Consider the following 16,637-nt stretch of genomic DNA (forward strand, 5'->3'; position numbering starts at 1 on the left):
CCTGCTCAGGAAACACAGTCTTGGTGGGGAAGTTTTATTGCCCCAAGCTGAGCCCCCCACTGTGCAGATTAGAGAGTGCTCTGGGCTGTGCCCTGCTGATGTGCAGATTTGTAACTACTCTCTGCAAAAGCCCTGTACTGTTAGAATGTGGCTGTAGGGCTGTGCTACGGGTCTGCCTGAGTCAATTCTGGTTTTGGGTAGTTATAGCCAGATCTTGTCAGGTATTGGTGTTTTTTAGAGTACCCTCTGTTTTAGGTTTTAATTTCTCTGCCATTTTACTGCTTTGTAATCAAGACAGAGCAATTAGCCTATAGCAGAGTAGTTTCTATAACTTCTCTACCCACAGAGGTCACCCCCACCCCTGGTCTGCTATGGAGGCTAGTCTCTCCTATCTCACTGCCTACGCTGGTCTGTTCCTGCCCCTCAGGACAAACCTGCTCTGGCGATCTTCCAGATTATCTTCGGCTGGTAAGTTGTGTGCTTCTAATCTTTATGAATTTTAGCAGTCATATGCTATTTTTGAGGCTGAATTTAATAGTTGGGCATGAGGGCATGAGGGCATGAGGGCAGCTTAGAAAGTCGCATGTGCCTTCTCTGCCATCTTGGCTCCTGCTACTCATTTTTCAATAAGAAATATCAAATGGTCCCAAGGACAAAAATATTTTTTAGAAGAACTTAAAAGAGACTTTAAAAATAAAAAGAGAGAAGGAAAATGGGGGGCGGGGAGGAGTAAGGAAGAGCAATTTAAAAAAAAATTTTGAAAAGTCAACCAACTTGTAATAGGAAACAAAAACTTAAGAAGAAAATAATTCCTTGAAAACTAGAATTGGGCAAAAGGAAATTAATGATATATTAAACAAATAAATAACAAATCAAAATCGAAAGGATGAAAAATAGACAAAAGAATGTCAAACATTTCATCAGAAAAACAAATGATCTGGAGAACAAATAAAAAGAAATGATATAAGAATTGTCAGAATCCCTTAAAATTATGATAAGAAATGAAATCTTGTTACAGCATTACAAGCAACTATCAAGAAAAATTGACCCAGCGTTCTAGAACAATAAGAAAGTGAAGAGATAGGAAAAAAATCCACTGATCATCTCCTGAAAGAGATCCTAGGAAGAAAACTTATGGGAATATGATAGTCAAATTTCAAAGCTCCCACATTAAGGAAAAAAAATAATGGAAGAAACAAGAAAGAGCAATTTAAATATCATGAAGCTACAATAAAGATTGCACAAGATCTAGCAGCTATTATTTTGAAGAATTGTAAATCATGGAATATTATATTTTGTAGAATAAAGAGCTTGGGACATGACTAAAGATAACTTACCTAGCAAAGTTAAGTATAATTCTGATTGGAAAAAGAATGTATATTTAATAAACTTAAAGACTTTCAGGTTTTTGTGACAAAAATAGCTATATATATATCTAGAAGGATTTAAAAGTTTTCTAAAGTCAGAAAGAAATAAGACACCAAGGAGATGGGGGAGATGGCAAAAGAGAGAGATTATTGGATGGGTGAATAGAATAAGGAATAGGAGTACAGTAAAGCAATGAAGAAGGATAGCAATAGGGTGAGAAGGATAATGAGGGAAATAGGAAGGAGGAAAATATATGAGTATTGTGGTTTAGAAAGTAAATGGAATTAATTCATCCATAAAATGGATTAAAAATTAATTTTATTTAATTAATTAAAAATTTGAATTCAACAATATGTTACTTTCAGGAAAGTAATAAAAATGATCGATATACACAAACATAGAGATCAGAAATAGAATATATTATTTAAAATAGGGATAATATTCATAATCTCATGTAGGGGCTGAAACTATGAAAAAGGTGTGCTTGAATCAGACAACTGCACACTTAAGGCTAATTACCTATTTAATGTGAGACAATGACTCTATTAGCATATATTTGGAAAAATGTCTCCTCACTGTTGGTTGCTTGCTAAATGTTTTGTGTTAAGATAATCATAGGGCAAGGATTGGAGGGCAGAGAGAGAGGGGCGAGAAACTGACTTTGCAGCATGACAAGGAGGAGAGAGGCTGGTAGCTCTGGACTCAAGAATCCAGAATTCTGCTTGGCTGCCTCTTTTACTTCTCCTCCTAAAGACCAAGGACTTTGATTTATCCTGACTCTGGCTGACTCCGAAGCCCTGAAGCTGACCCTGAAGCTAGCTCATACCTCACAATCTCAGACAAAGTTAAGAATAAAAAAGATGTAATCAAAAGAGAAACATGGAAATTGCATTATATGTCAGTCATATTAATCAATAGTAATTTAGACTAAGATAATTAAATGCTATAAGGTTGGACTATTGCTGCGGTATAGAAAATGATGAGCAGGTGATTGAGAAAATGACAATAAAACTTGGATTTATGAAAGAAGATGCTATCCAACTTCAAAGAAATAGAGGACAATTGGAAGTAAGAAATATAAAATAAATATATGTATGAATGCACACACACACACACATATAATTATAGATATCTATGCATCTGGATGTGTGTGTGTGTGTGTATATATATATATATATATATATATATATGTGTGTGTGTGTGTGTGTGTGTGTGTGTGTGTGTGTGTATGTAGGTATAGTCATATACCTACATATATATTCTTATATAATTATACCACTTTGGGGGGGGGGGAGAAAGTGCACAGGACAGAACAAAAGGAAATGAAAGGAAGCAAAAATGGACAGCTTCTGGACACAATATGTAGTGCTTATTATGTAGGCTTTCTTAAAATGGAAATTTATGCTTTGTATTTTCAATCCTTGTTTATGTTCTGCTGTGCTCATGACAATGTTTTTGTTTTCATTTAAATTAAAAGGGAGACATATAATTCCCCAAAATATGGAGCTGATAGTTTCACTTTACTTTTCCTTCATAAGAACTTATCTTGAATATGTTATTCAATTCTGGCCACTATGGTTTAAAAAGGTCATTGATAAGCTCAGGAGAAAAATAGGAAAATAATCAAGATAGGTAAAATGCCTTAAGTCTATGTCATATAAGAAGTAGTTGAAGAAACTAGGAATGTTTAGTCTGAAGGAAAAAAAAAGACTTGAGGAAAACATGACAGCTATTTTCTTTTTATATCATCACATTAAAGTCACCTTAAATCTATATCCTCTAAGTATACTCTTTCTAACTGCCCTAACAAAGATATACTTCTTAAGAATTACACATATCATCTTTCCATATAGTAAACAGTTCGAACTTTATTCTTTTTTCCTTCCTTTTTTACCTGCTTAGGCTTCTTTTGAGTCTTTCATGTGATTATCATATTCTCTATTTAGCTCTCATTTTTTCATAAAAAATGATTGAAAATCCCCTATTTGGATTGAATGTCCATACTTTCCCCCTTAAAGATAATGCTTAGTTCTGCTGGATAGTTGATTATTGGTTGTAGCCCAAGCTCCTTTGCCCTCTGCAATATCATATTGCAGGCCCTGTGATCCTTAATTTAAAGTGAAGCTGTTAGTTCCTGGATAATTTTGATTGTGTCTCCTCAATATTTGAATTGTTTCCTTCTGGCTGCTTGCCATACTTTCTATTTGATCTGATAATTCTGGAATTTAGCTACAACATCTCTTAGAGTTTTCATTTTGGGGTCTCAGGGAGTAATCATGGATTCTTTCAATGACTATTTTGCCCTCTGATTCCAGGATATAAGGGCATTTTTCCTTGATTATTTCTTGAAAGATGTTGTTAAGATTCTTTTTATCATCATGGTTTTCAAATAGTCTAATTATGCTTAAATTGTCTCTCCTGGATCTATTTTCCAGTTCAGTTGTTTTTCCAAGAAGGTATTTTACATTTTTTTTCATTTTTGGGAGGGTTTGTTTGACTAACTCTTCAAGTCTCTTTGAATCATTCACTTCTATCTTCCATTTGTCCAATTATAATTTTTAGTGAATTATTTTCTTCAATTAACTCCCCCCCCGTTTTTTTTTGCATTTTGCCTATTGTACTCTTAAAAAAGTTGTTTTGTTCAGTGATTTTTTTTTACCCCATTTCATCAATTCTTTTCTTCAAAAAGTTGTTTCCTTTTTCCATTTTGCCAAATTAATTTTTTAAGAAATTGTTGTCTTCAGTATACATTTTCTCTATTTTGACAAATTTATTTAAAGAGGTGTTTTCCTCAGTCAATTTCTTTGTTTCCTTTCCCAAGCTATTGGCTCTTTTCTTCAACCTTTCATACTTTTCCTATATAGCACTTATTTCTTTTTCCCATTTTTTTCTCTCTTTTAAGATTCTTTTTTAATTCTTCCAACAGAGCCTGGAGACCAGTTTATATCCTCTTTTGAGGTTTCACTTGAAGGCATTCTGTCTTTGCTGTCTTCTGGGTTTGTCTGATATTCATGGTAGATTTCTAAGATCAGAACTCATTTAGCTATTTTGCTCATTTTTAAAAGTTGAGTTTTGCTCCTAGGGCACAGGAGAAATTGTCCCAAGCTCTTTTACGGGGGAACAGGAGTCTCATACTGACTGTGATGACCTGGGCTGCTGCTGCTGCAGACTTTCTCTTTGTGCTGGATGGGCCTGGCTAAGACCCAACATTATGGTGGGGTTCAGAGATTCACAATTTGCCTTCTGTACTTGCATTGGAAGTTTTACAACTGGTTTGCCAATCCACTGGCCTTCTGAACCACAACAGAATAATCAATACTGCTGAATTTTGACTAAGAGCCTCCCACTAGATTTCCCCAAGCTGGGCCTCTCAGTGCTCGGCCCTTCCATGCTGTATAGGTGCTGTGCTGTAGTTTCCCTTTACCCATTGAGACAGACCTTTTCTGAAGTTTTTCCATGCTACCTTAAGCTGGAATATTATTATACTTCAAATATTTGTGGTTTCTGCATGACAGCTATTTTCAAGTGTTTGAAAGGTTACTTTTTGGAAGAGTACTTTGGTTTAGGAACAAAACCAGGAGCAGTGGATGGAAATTACAAAAAGGTAAATTGAGGCCAGATGCCAGTAAAATCGTCATAATGATTAGTTTTCTAAAGAGAATGTGTTATAAGTGAATGTGTTATCTCAGGAAAGGATGGCTTATCCCTCCTTGCAGGTTTTCAGACAAAGGCAGGATGACCATCTGTAGGTGTATATTCTTGTCTGTGTTGGGCTTGATGACCATTTTTAAATAAAGATTCTATAACGAGGAACAACATTTGGAAAGACTCAAAGGTACAACAGTTCAGGACATTGAGTATATGGAGGGCAGTAGAATGAGTTTGAGATGGAAAAGAATGTTACTAGTTTGTGGGAGGCCTCAAAAACATGGCTGAGTAGATTATTTAATAAACAGTATACCGGCACTTTAGTATTGTCATCAGAGAGAGGTCATGACCACATAGATCCATAAGAAAGATTATATGAGCAATAGCATGAAGAGTAGATTACAGAACGCCAAAAAAAAGCAAGTGGGAAGGCATGTTACAAAGTTAATGCAATCATCTAATTAGGTAGTGATGAGGACCTACAGTGGCAGTGCCAACATGAAGAGAAAGGTATCATCGAGATTCAAAACTTAGTCTAAACTGTAGTACTCCAAAATTCGACTTAAAAATAGTGGAAAGTGAACGTAGCACAACAAAACAAAACAAAAACAATTTACTGCAAATTTAAAAACAAAAATCATGCAGTAATTCTATTATTTCATTTTCTAACAACTTATCAAAAAAGGTTAAAAAAAATCTTCCTATGCAGAACTTGCATATATGAATTAAATATACATTTAATGTACATTTATATTTGAATCAGATAGTATTCATTTCATAAATCTGAACACTAGGTTTGTTCTATTTTAGTGTAACCCTGTTCCTTTATGGTCTAAAATGATTTTTTTTCCATTTCTCTTCACAATTAAGGACTGAAAAAAAATTGTGAATGAATAACAAATAAATACAGAAGTATTCTCTTTTTGGAATTGGAATAATGTCCAAAATATGTCTTCAATAATGTTCATATTATAATACTTGAAGAATGTGTGGTTTTATCAGTGTGGGTTCTCCCTCTACCAAGACAAACCATGATCCTTTTTCATGTATAGTCACAGGGTTTGAGTGTTCTTAAAGCTGAAACAATGAAACAAAAATCAGTCTTTGTTGGAGCTCCTGGTAATAAGCTTCTCCAGACCTAACTAGGCTATTTCTTGAAGGACAAACACAGTGCTTCACAGGAGCCACATTTGAAGGATTTCCAACTTTGAGTTGTCTAGAGCTTAGTTTTACTGGCAGATCCTTTGAGAACTAAGGGTAACCATTATAGCACAGTGAAATATTGGGAGAAAGATTTCAATGCAAGTTGTCATTCCTGCCAAAATTCTAATAAAGCCTGTTTGAAAAAAAATATGACAAGTAAATTACTTAAGTATTATCAAGTTAAGAGAGAAGAAAGGGACTGACAGATAAATCTCAGGGCTTATAGAGCTATTTCAAAACTTTTTGGAAGTTTCTGTGTTGCATGCCTGGATTTTATTCCATTACAAATAGCATTATCAAAGAAACACTATAAATTTTCCTCTTCAAAGGTGAATCTGGAATTTTAAATGAAGCCTGAAAAACACATGCTTATAATTTCCATATAATTTAGGATGTGTGATAAGAACACACTGGCTTGTCATCAAAACCTGCTTCTTTCTGAGTTTTCATATGTAACTCAAAATTTATGACATTTTTTCCTGGCTTTGACTCTGTTTCTGTCTGTCTTTCTGTCTTTTCCTCTTTCTCTCCTTAATCCCCCCTCCTACCTCTCTCTTCCTTTCCTCCAGTCTTCCTCACATCCCTACCTAAACTGGTTAAACTGTCTACTTATTAAATGCAAGCTCTGTGTATAACCACACATTTGGGTGTACACTACCAGATTGTATCTAACTTCCCCCTTCCCTTCTAGTTCTTTTTCATTATTTTTTCTAAGTTTGTGGTATGCCATGATTTGTAATCAGACAAGAGAATATTAGTGTCATAAGTATTTCAGTATTTGAAAGTTATATGAAATCCTTGAATATGTATAATGTTGTAAACTAATCCAGACCAACTTCATCCTTTTAATCAACTCTGGGTTAATCATTGTCTTTATTTAATATGTGCCCACAATACAGATACTGATAAATTGCACAACCATTTGCACTTAGTCTGGTAAACAGGGCATTTTTAATACCCCTTTTTTTCCCTATATGAATGCCTAGGTCATTCTCTTTTGAGTAATTATGTTTCCTTAGATTCTGTTTGATATTAAGTCAATGAGTATGAAGTTATCCACAAGAAAGAACATTTGTATAATCTCACTATTGATGGGAAATTACTCTTCATGATATCTCTCCAGAAGAATAAAAACTATTTTAATGAGATGTATTGTCTCATATCTATGTTTATCTCCCCAGTGCCTTGCATGGAGGAACAGAGAAAATAAGCATTTATTGAGCATATTATTCAATTTATTCACATAGGATGTAGAATTAATTGAGTAAAATCAAGGAAACTATAACAACATTATAAAGACAAATAATTAAAAAGACTTAAGAACATTTATCAGCACACTGACCAGACATGATCCCAAAGGATACATGATATATGAGTACTTGGTATAATCCTAAAAATTTTGTGTGATAATTCCAAATTTTGCAAATCAAATATTATAAATGGATGTAGAAATTTTATGATGTGTAATTATGAGGAATGTAAGCTTTTTCAGGGCAAAGACTCAGACAAAAATTAATTAGAATTCTTTTACTTTATGAGAATACTGATTTAGTGATCTTGGTAAAGTCACTTAAGCTCTGGACTTCACTTTCTCTATTTATAAAATGAAGATTAGGTGAATTAGATGACTTTTAAGTTCTCTTCCATCCCTAAATTTAAATCCTATCAAATCTTCCTGTTAGAAATGAAGAAATGAAATCTCATAGAGGTTATTGACTCACCCAATGTCACACAGATAATTAGAGACTGAATAAAGAGCCAGATCATGTCCAGCCCTGCGTCTGAATACAGCCCTCTCTGTGCTTCCCTTTATATCCTAAATACATTATTATTTATGGACCTTTCCATTTCATTGTCACTATCCATTAGTTGTTTAAGACTGCATTTCCAAATTAAGACAACTCTGAGATACCACTACACACCTGTCAGATATGGTAAGATGAAAGGAAAAGATAATGATGAATGTTGGAGGGGATATGGGAAAACTGAAACATTGATGTACTGTTGGTGGAGTTGTGAACAGATCCAACCATTCTGGAGAGCAATTGGAACTATACCCAAAAAGTTATCAAACTCTGCATATCCTTTGATCCAATTGTTACTACGGGGTTTATATCTTAAAGAGATATTAAAGAAGGGAAAGGGACCCATATGTGCAAAAATGTTTGTGGCAACCCTTTTTGTAGTAGTTAGAAACTGGAGGTTGAATAAATGCCCACCAATTGAAGAATGGCTGAATAAATTGTGGCATATGAATGTTATGGAATATTGTTGTTCTATAAGAAATGACCAGCAGGATGAATACAGAGAGATTTGGAGAGATGTACATGAACTCATGCTAAGTGAAATGAACTGAACCAGGAGATCGTTATACACTTCAAGAACAATACTATATGATGATCAATTTCTTCAACAATTAGAGGATTCAAATCAGTTCCAATTGATTAGTAATGAACAGAATAGCTACACCCAACAAACGAACACTGGGAAATGAATGTGGACCACAGCATAGCATTTGCACTCTTTCTGTTGTTCTTTGCTTACATTTTTGTTTTTCTTCTCAGGTTATTTTTACCTTCTTTCTGAATTGTATCTTTCTTGTGCAACAAGATAACTATAAATATGTATACATATATTGTATTTGACATATACTTTACCATGACTAGAGGCATCATTCCCCCAAATCCGGGATTAGAGTTACTTATACTAATAGTTCTCATAAAAATCATAAGAATAATGAACAGGCAAATAGTAGAACTTAATATAGAACTATAGAAACTTACTATGGGAATAGGAAAAAAAACTATAGTTCATCATCAGAGGAGGACAGTGAAGTGAAAAAAAAAAAACCTCTTCTACTCCAAAGAATAACATTAAATATCTAAGTGCACAGAAATAATTTATATGAGGACTCAAAAAGGACTTTAAAAATCAAATGAAACAAATTGAGAAAAAACTTTTAAAAAAATAACCATCTAAAAAATCACTATTTTTTTTTTTGGGGGGGGAAGTTAACTAGAAAAGGAGATGCAATCTTAAAGAAGAAAATAATTCTTTGAAAATTAGAATTGGGTAAAGGGAAGCCAGTGAAGCTATGGGATACCAAGAAATAACAAAACAAAGTATAAAGAGTGAAAAAATAGAAGAGAATGTGAAAAAGAAAAACAAGAAATATGGAAAATAGATCTAGAAGAGGAAACAAGAATAATTGGAATACCTAAAAGCTGTGACCAGAAAAGGCTTGACACAATAATCCAAGAAATAATCAAAGAAAAAATGTCCTGGAATGATAGAACACAAGGAGAAAGTACAAATAGAATAGATTACTACCTCAAAGAGATCCCACAAGGAAAACACATAAGAATGCTATTACTAAATTTGAAAAACTTCAGATTAAAAATAAAGTTCCATAAGAAAAACAAACAAAAAATTAGTTTAAATATGCTGGAGCAGCAATTAGGATTGTACAGCATTTATCATCAGCTACCATAAAAAAAACTATCTCCTAGAATTTATATATATACATAGATAGATAGATAGATAGAGATATATATTCAAAAAATTGTTGGCAAAAGCAACCATAATATTGAATGGGAAAAATATGGACATTAAACAAATCCACAGATTTTCAAGATTTTGCATCAACCAAACTTGAATTCAATAGAAAATGTGACATACAAGAGCCAAGCATCAAAGATTAATTTCAAGGTACTCAACAAAAACAAATTTATGTTTTTAGATGGAAATTTAGATGGGAATTTATGTAAGAGTGATATAAGTAATTAGGTAGCTCAAAAGAAAGATTAGGGTGGAGCTGAGTATGATATGATTCTAAAAAGCAAAACTGTCTAGGAAAAGGTAAAAATAAGCAATTATGCTATATGAATGAAGTGCAGAGGAAGAATCAACACAGAGACTTAATCAACCACAGAGGGGAGAAAGGCTGGTAGTTCTAAAAAATTACTAATATCAACAATGAATTAAATAGGAAACAAGATAAATACATAATATATACATACATATACATATTTATGCAGTGTATATATGTATGTATATTTATGTGTGTATATATATGCATATGTACCATGAATATCACTCTTCAAAATTTATAAAGAAATGGGAGGAGAAAGTAAAATAAAGTAGGGTATAGAAGGGTGTATAAATTAAATGGAGTGGGATAAGAAGTGTAGATTAATGGGATAAGGAGGGACAGAAAGAATGGGTGAAGAAGATAAAAGTGGGATCCATTCATGGGGAAGGTTAAGAAATTAAGGAGTAGAATTAAAAGAATTACCAGGCATGAGAAATATTATTATTATTATTATTATTATTATCTCACATACACTATAACAGAGATCAGTAGAATTTATTAGGAAAAAAAAAGTAGAGCTTTTTGATCTCAAAGTCAAACTTAAAGGTTCAATCAAGAGGAAAATCAGCTTATTCATCATTTTGATAGAACAATAATATTCCATTATTTTCATGATTACGTCATCAGCCATTCCCCCATTGATAGGCATCTAATCATTTTCCAATCCTTTGCTACCACAAAAAGAACTGCTACAAACATTTTTGCACATGTGGGTCTTTTCCCCTCCTTTATGATTTCTTTGTGATACACATCCAGTAATGGTACTGTGGGTCAAAGGGTATGCAAAGTTTTATAATCCTTTGGATCTAGTTCCAAATGGTTTTTCAGAATAGTTGGATCGTTTCACAACTCTACCAACAATGCATGAGTGACCAGTTTTCTCATATCTCTCCAACATTTATCATTATCTTTTCCAGTCATCTTAGCCAATCTCAGAGTTGTTTTAATTTGTGTTCCTCTAGTTAATAGTTTAGAACATTTTTTCAAATGGCTATAAATAGCTTTAATTTTTCATCTAAAATTATCTTTTCATATCATTTGACCATTTGTCAATTAAGGAATGACTTGTATTCTTATAAATTTGACAAAATTATTTATGCATTTCAGAAATATCTTTATTAGAAATTCTGGCTGTGAAGATTTTTTCCCAGATTTTCATTTCCCTTTTAAATTTCTCTTGATTTTCTTTGTACAAAACCTTTTTAATTTAATTTAATCAAAGCTGTCCATTTTGCCTTTCATAATGTTTACAGTTTGTCTTTGTTCATAAATTCCTCCCTTCTCCAAAGATCTGATAGGTAAATTTTCTCTTGCTTTCCTAATTTGTTTATGGTATCATCCTTAATACCCAAGTCATGTATCCATGTTGACCTTATTTTGATACGAGGGTATGAGATGTAGGTTTATGCTGAGTTTCTGACATATTATTTTTAGTTTTCCCAGCAATTTTTTTTTTGTCAAATAGTTAGTTCTTATTCTAGAAGCTGGAGTTTGGGGCTTTATCAAATACTAGATTACTTTAGGATTTGATTATTTTGTCATGTGAATCTAATTTATTTCACTGATTTACCACACTATTTCTTTGCCAGTACCAAATATTTTTTTTAATTTTAATTTTATTTTATTTAATAATAACTTTGTATCGACAGAATCCATGCCAGGGTAATTTTTTACAACATTATCCCTTGCATTCGCTTATGTTTCGTTTTTTCCCCTCCCTCCTTCCACCCCCCCCAAGATGGCAAGCAGTCCTATATATGTTAAATATGTTGCAGTATATCCTAGATACAATACATATTTGCAGAACCGAACAGTTCTCCTGTTGCACAGGGAGAATTGGATTCAGAAGGTAAAAATAACTCGGGAAGAAAATCAAAAATGCAAATAGTTCACATTCGTTTCCCAGTGTTCCTTCTTTGGGTGTAGCTGTTTCTGTCATACCACAATTTACCCAGCCATTCTCCAATTGATGGGCATCCATTCATTTTCCAGTTTCTAGCCACTACAAACAGGGCTGCTACAAACATTTTGGCACATATAGGTCCCTTTCCCTTTTGTAGTATCTCTTTGGGGTATAAGCCCAATAGAAAAACTGCTGGATCAAAGGGTATGCACATTTTGATAACTTTTTGGGCATAATTCCATATTGCTCTCCAGAATGGTTGGATTCATTCACAACTCCACGAACAATGCATCAGTGTCCCTGTTTTCCCGCATCCCCTCCAACATTCATCATTTTTTTTCCTGTCATCTTAGCCGGTCTGACAGGTGTGTAGTGATATCTCAGAGTTGTCTTAATTTGCATTTCTCTGATCAATAGTGATTTGGAACACTCTTTCATGTGAGTGGTAATAGTTTCAATTTCATCATCTGAAAATTGTCTGTTCATATCCTTTGACCATTTATCAATTGGAGAATGGCTTGATTTCTTATAAATTTGAGTCAGTTCTCTATATATTTTGGAAATGAGGCCTTTATCAGAACCTTTAATTGTAAAGATGTTTTCCCAGTTTGTTGCTTCCCTACTAATCTTGTTTGCATTCGTTCTGTTTGTACAAAGGCTTTTTAATTTGATATAATCAAAATTTTCTATTTTGTGATCAGTAATGGTCTCTAGTTCATCTTTGGTCACAAATTTCTTTCTCCTCCACAAGTCTGAGAGATAAACTATCCTATGTTCCTCTAATTTATTTATAATCTCATTCTTTATGCCTAGGTCATGGACCCATTTTGATCTTATCTTGGTATATGGTGTTAAGTGTGGGTCCTTGCCTAATTTCTGCCATACTAATTTCCAGTTATCCCAGCAGTTTTTATCAAATAATGAAATCTTATCCCAAAAGTTAGGATCTTTGGGTTTGTCAAACACTAAATTGCTATAGTTGACTATTCTGTCTTGTGAACCTAACCTTTTCCACTGATCAACTAATCTATTTCTTAGCCAATACCAAATGGTTTTGGTGACTGCTGCTTTATAATATAATTTTAGTTCAGGTACAGCTAGACCACCTTCATTTGATTTTTTTTCATTAATTCCCTTGAGATTCTCGACTTTTTATTGTTCCATATGAATTTTGTTGTTATTTTTTCTAAATCATTAAAATATTTTCTTGGAAGTCTGATTGGTATAGTACTAAATAGATAGATTAGTTTAGGGAGTATTGTCATCTTTATTATATTCGCTCGGCCTATCCAAGAGCACTTAATATTTTTCCAATTATTTAAGTCTGACTTTATTTGGAAGTGGAAACTTTTTTGTAATTTTGCTCAAATAATTCCTGACTTTCCTTTGGTAGGTAGATTCCCAAATATTTTATGCTATCAACAGTTATTTTGAATGGAATTTCTCTTTGTATCTCTTGCTCTTGGATTTTGTTGGTGGTGTATAAAAATGCTGAGGATTTATGGGGATTTATTTTGTATCCTGCTACTTTGCTAAAATTATGAATTATTTCTAATAGCTTTTTAGTAGAATCTCTGGGGTTCTCTATGTATACCATCATATCATCTGCAAAGAGTGATAGTTTGGTTTCCTCATTGCCTACTCTAATTCCTTTAATCTCTTTCTCGACTCTTATTGAAGAAGCTAGTGTTTCTAATACAATATTGAATAATAATGGTGATAGTGGGCAACTTTGCTTCACTCCAGATCTTACTGGGAAAGGTTCCAGTTTTTCCCCATTGCATATGATGCTTACTGAAGGTTTTAAATATATGCTCCTGACTATTTTAAGTACCAAATAGTTTTAATGTTTGCTGCTTTATAATGTAATTTTAGATTTAGTATTGCTAAGCCACCATCCTTTGTAATTCCTTTAATTTCTTTTTTCTTTTCTTATTGTTAAAAATAACATTTCTAGTACAATGTTGAATAATAATAGTGATAATGTATTTACTTGTTTCACCTCTGATCTTATTGGGAATAAGTCCAACTTCTTTCTGTAACAAATAATGCTTGCTGTTGGATTTAAGTAGACACTGCATATTATTTTAAGGAAACTTCTCTTTATCCCCATGCTTTCTGTTTTTTTTTTTTAACTAGAAATTGGTGTTATATTTTGTTAAAAGATTTTTCTGCATCTATTGAAATATTATATGACTTATGTTGATTTTGTTATTGATGTGAGCTATCATGGTGATAGTTTTCCTGATATTGAACCAGTCCTGCATTCCTGGTATAAATCCCACTTGGTCATAGTGTATTATCCTGCTGATAAATTACTGTAATGTGTTTGCTAATATTTTATTTAAAATTTTTGCATTAATATTCATTAAGGAGATTGGTTTGTAATTTTCTTTCTCTGTGTTGGCTCTTCCTTCCTTCCTTCCTTCCTTAGGTATCAGTATCATATTTGTATCATAGAAGAAATTTTGCAGGACTCCTTTAACTATTTGTCCTAAATAGTTTATATGGTATTAGACTTAATTGTTCTTTAAATGTTTGGTAGAATTCACTTGTGAATCCATTTGGCCCAGGAGATTTTTACTTAAGCAGATCACAAATGGCTTATTCATTTTTTTTTTCAAAAATGAGACTATTTAAGTAATTTATTTCCTTTTCTGTTCATCTGGGCAATTTATATTTTTGTAAGTATTCATCCATTTTGGTAAGATTGTCGAATTTGTTGCTATACAGTTGGGCAAAATAACTCCTAATTATTGCTTTAATTTCTTTTTCATTGGTGATAACTTCACCCTTTTCATTTGGATGGTGATTTGGTTTTTTTCTTGTCTTTTCCTAATCAAGTTAAGCAGAAGTTTATGTATTTTGTTGGTTTTTTTGTAAAATCAAGTCTTAGTTGTATTAATTAGTTCAATAGTTTTTTTAGTTTCAATTTTATTACTCCTTTGAGTTTTAGAATGTCTAATTTGGCATTTAACTAGGGGTTTTTAATTTGTTCTTTTTCTAGCTTTTTTAGTTGCATGCTAAATTCATTGATCTCCTCTTTCTCTATTTTATTCATGTAACTATTTTGAGATATAAAAGTTCCTCCAAGAACTGTTTTGGCTGCATCCCATAGGTTTTGGAATGTTGTCTCATTATGGTGATTCTCTTGGATGAAATTTTGGATTGTTTCTGTGATATGTTGTTTGACCCACTTATTATTTAGAATCAGATTATTTAATTTTCAATTGTTTTTAATTGCCCTTCATTGAAAGTAATTTTTATGGCATTTTGATCTGAAAAGGAAGCATTTACTACTCCTGACTTTCTGCATTTGATTGTGGGCTTTTTATGCCCTAATACACATTTTTTGTGTATGTGCCATGTACTGCCCAGAAAAAAAAATGTACTCCTTTTTTTCCCTATTCAGTTTTCTCTAAAGGCCTATCTTATCTAAGAGTTCTAGGATCCTTTTAATCTTCCTAGTTTCTTTTTTGTTTATTTTGTGGTTAGATTTGTCTGATTTTGAAAGGGGAAGATTGAGATCCCCAACTAGTAATGTTTTGCTGTCTATTTCTTCCTGTAAGTGGCTTAAGATATTCTCTAGAAATATGGCTACTCTACTGCTTAGTGCATATACATTTAGTATCCTTACTACTTCATTGTTTATGGTAGCCTTTATTAAGATGTCTTTTTCTTCCTTATAGCTTTTAATAAGATCCATTTTAGCTTTTGCTTTATCTGAGATCAGAATTGCTACCCTTGCTTTTTTTAATTTCAGCTGAAGCATAATAAATTTTGTTCCAGACTTTTAGCTTTACTCTGTATGTGTCTCTTTATGTCAAATGACTACTACCTCTGTATTTTCCTCCATCCTGTTTTCTCCCCTGTCTTTACTTTGTTGTCTCTTTCCTACCTTGTCCTTAGCATTATTTTTTGATCTACCCTACCCACTACCTTATCTTCTATCACCTTCCCATTTCTTGTACCTTTTATTCTTAATGTTTCCGCCCTCCTTTCTACCCAGCCCTTCCCTTTTCTTTCCTCCTTTTAAGGAATCTAGGCAGCAAGCAAAGGAGAAGAGAGGGTGTATTCCAGCCTTTGGGGACAGGCTATGAAAAAATATGGAGATATAAGATGTAATATTATGTGTGAGAAATAGTTAGGAAAGCTAATTTGGCTGGCTAGTAGCAAAGAAAGTGTTAAAATTGAAGAAGTATGTTTGATTCAGTTTTTGAAGAATTCTAAAAATTATAAAGAAGAGTTTATTTTTCAAAGAGGGAACAGAGAGCAATTGGAGTTTATTGAACAGAAAAGTAATGTAGTCAGACCTAAACTTCAGGAGATTGTGGAAGAAGTCTATAAATACTCCTGTTTTCCAAGATTTCCCAGATTGAAAGAAGTATGTTTTCTGAAATACACTCAGTAGGCTGAGTTCTAATCCCAATTCTATCATCAATTAGCTCTGTAATGTGGGACCAATCACTGAAACTCTCTCGACCTTAGTATTCTTAATTGTAAAGTGAGAAGCTAGATCACATCTAAGATTATCAGCTTTAAAATTCGATAAAGTGATAAACACAATTCATGTAAAATATATTCTAGGGTGATTGTTATTGGATATCTATCATTATGAAGTTACAGGGTGATTGAATGATTTTT

This window comes from Antechinus flavipes, chromosome 4, assembly GCF_016432865.1.
Source record: "Antechinus flavipes isolate AdamAnt ecotype Samford, QLD, Australia chromosome 4, AdamAnt_v2, whole genome shotgun sequence".
Lineage (NCBI taxonomy): Eukaryota > Metazoa > Chordata > Mammalia > Dasyuromorphia > Dasyuridae > Antechinus > Antechinus flavipes.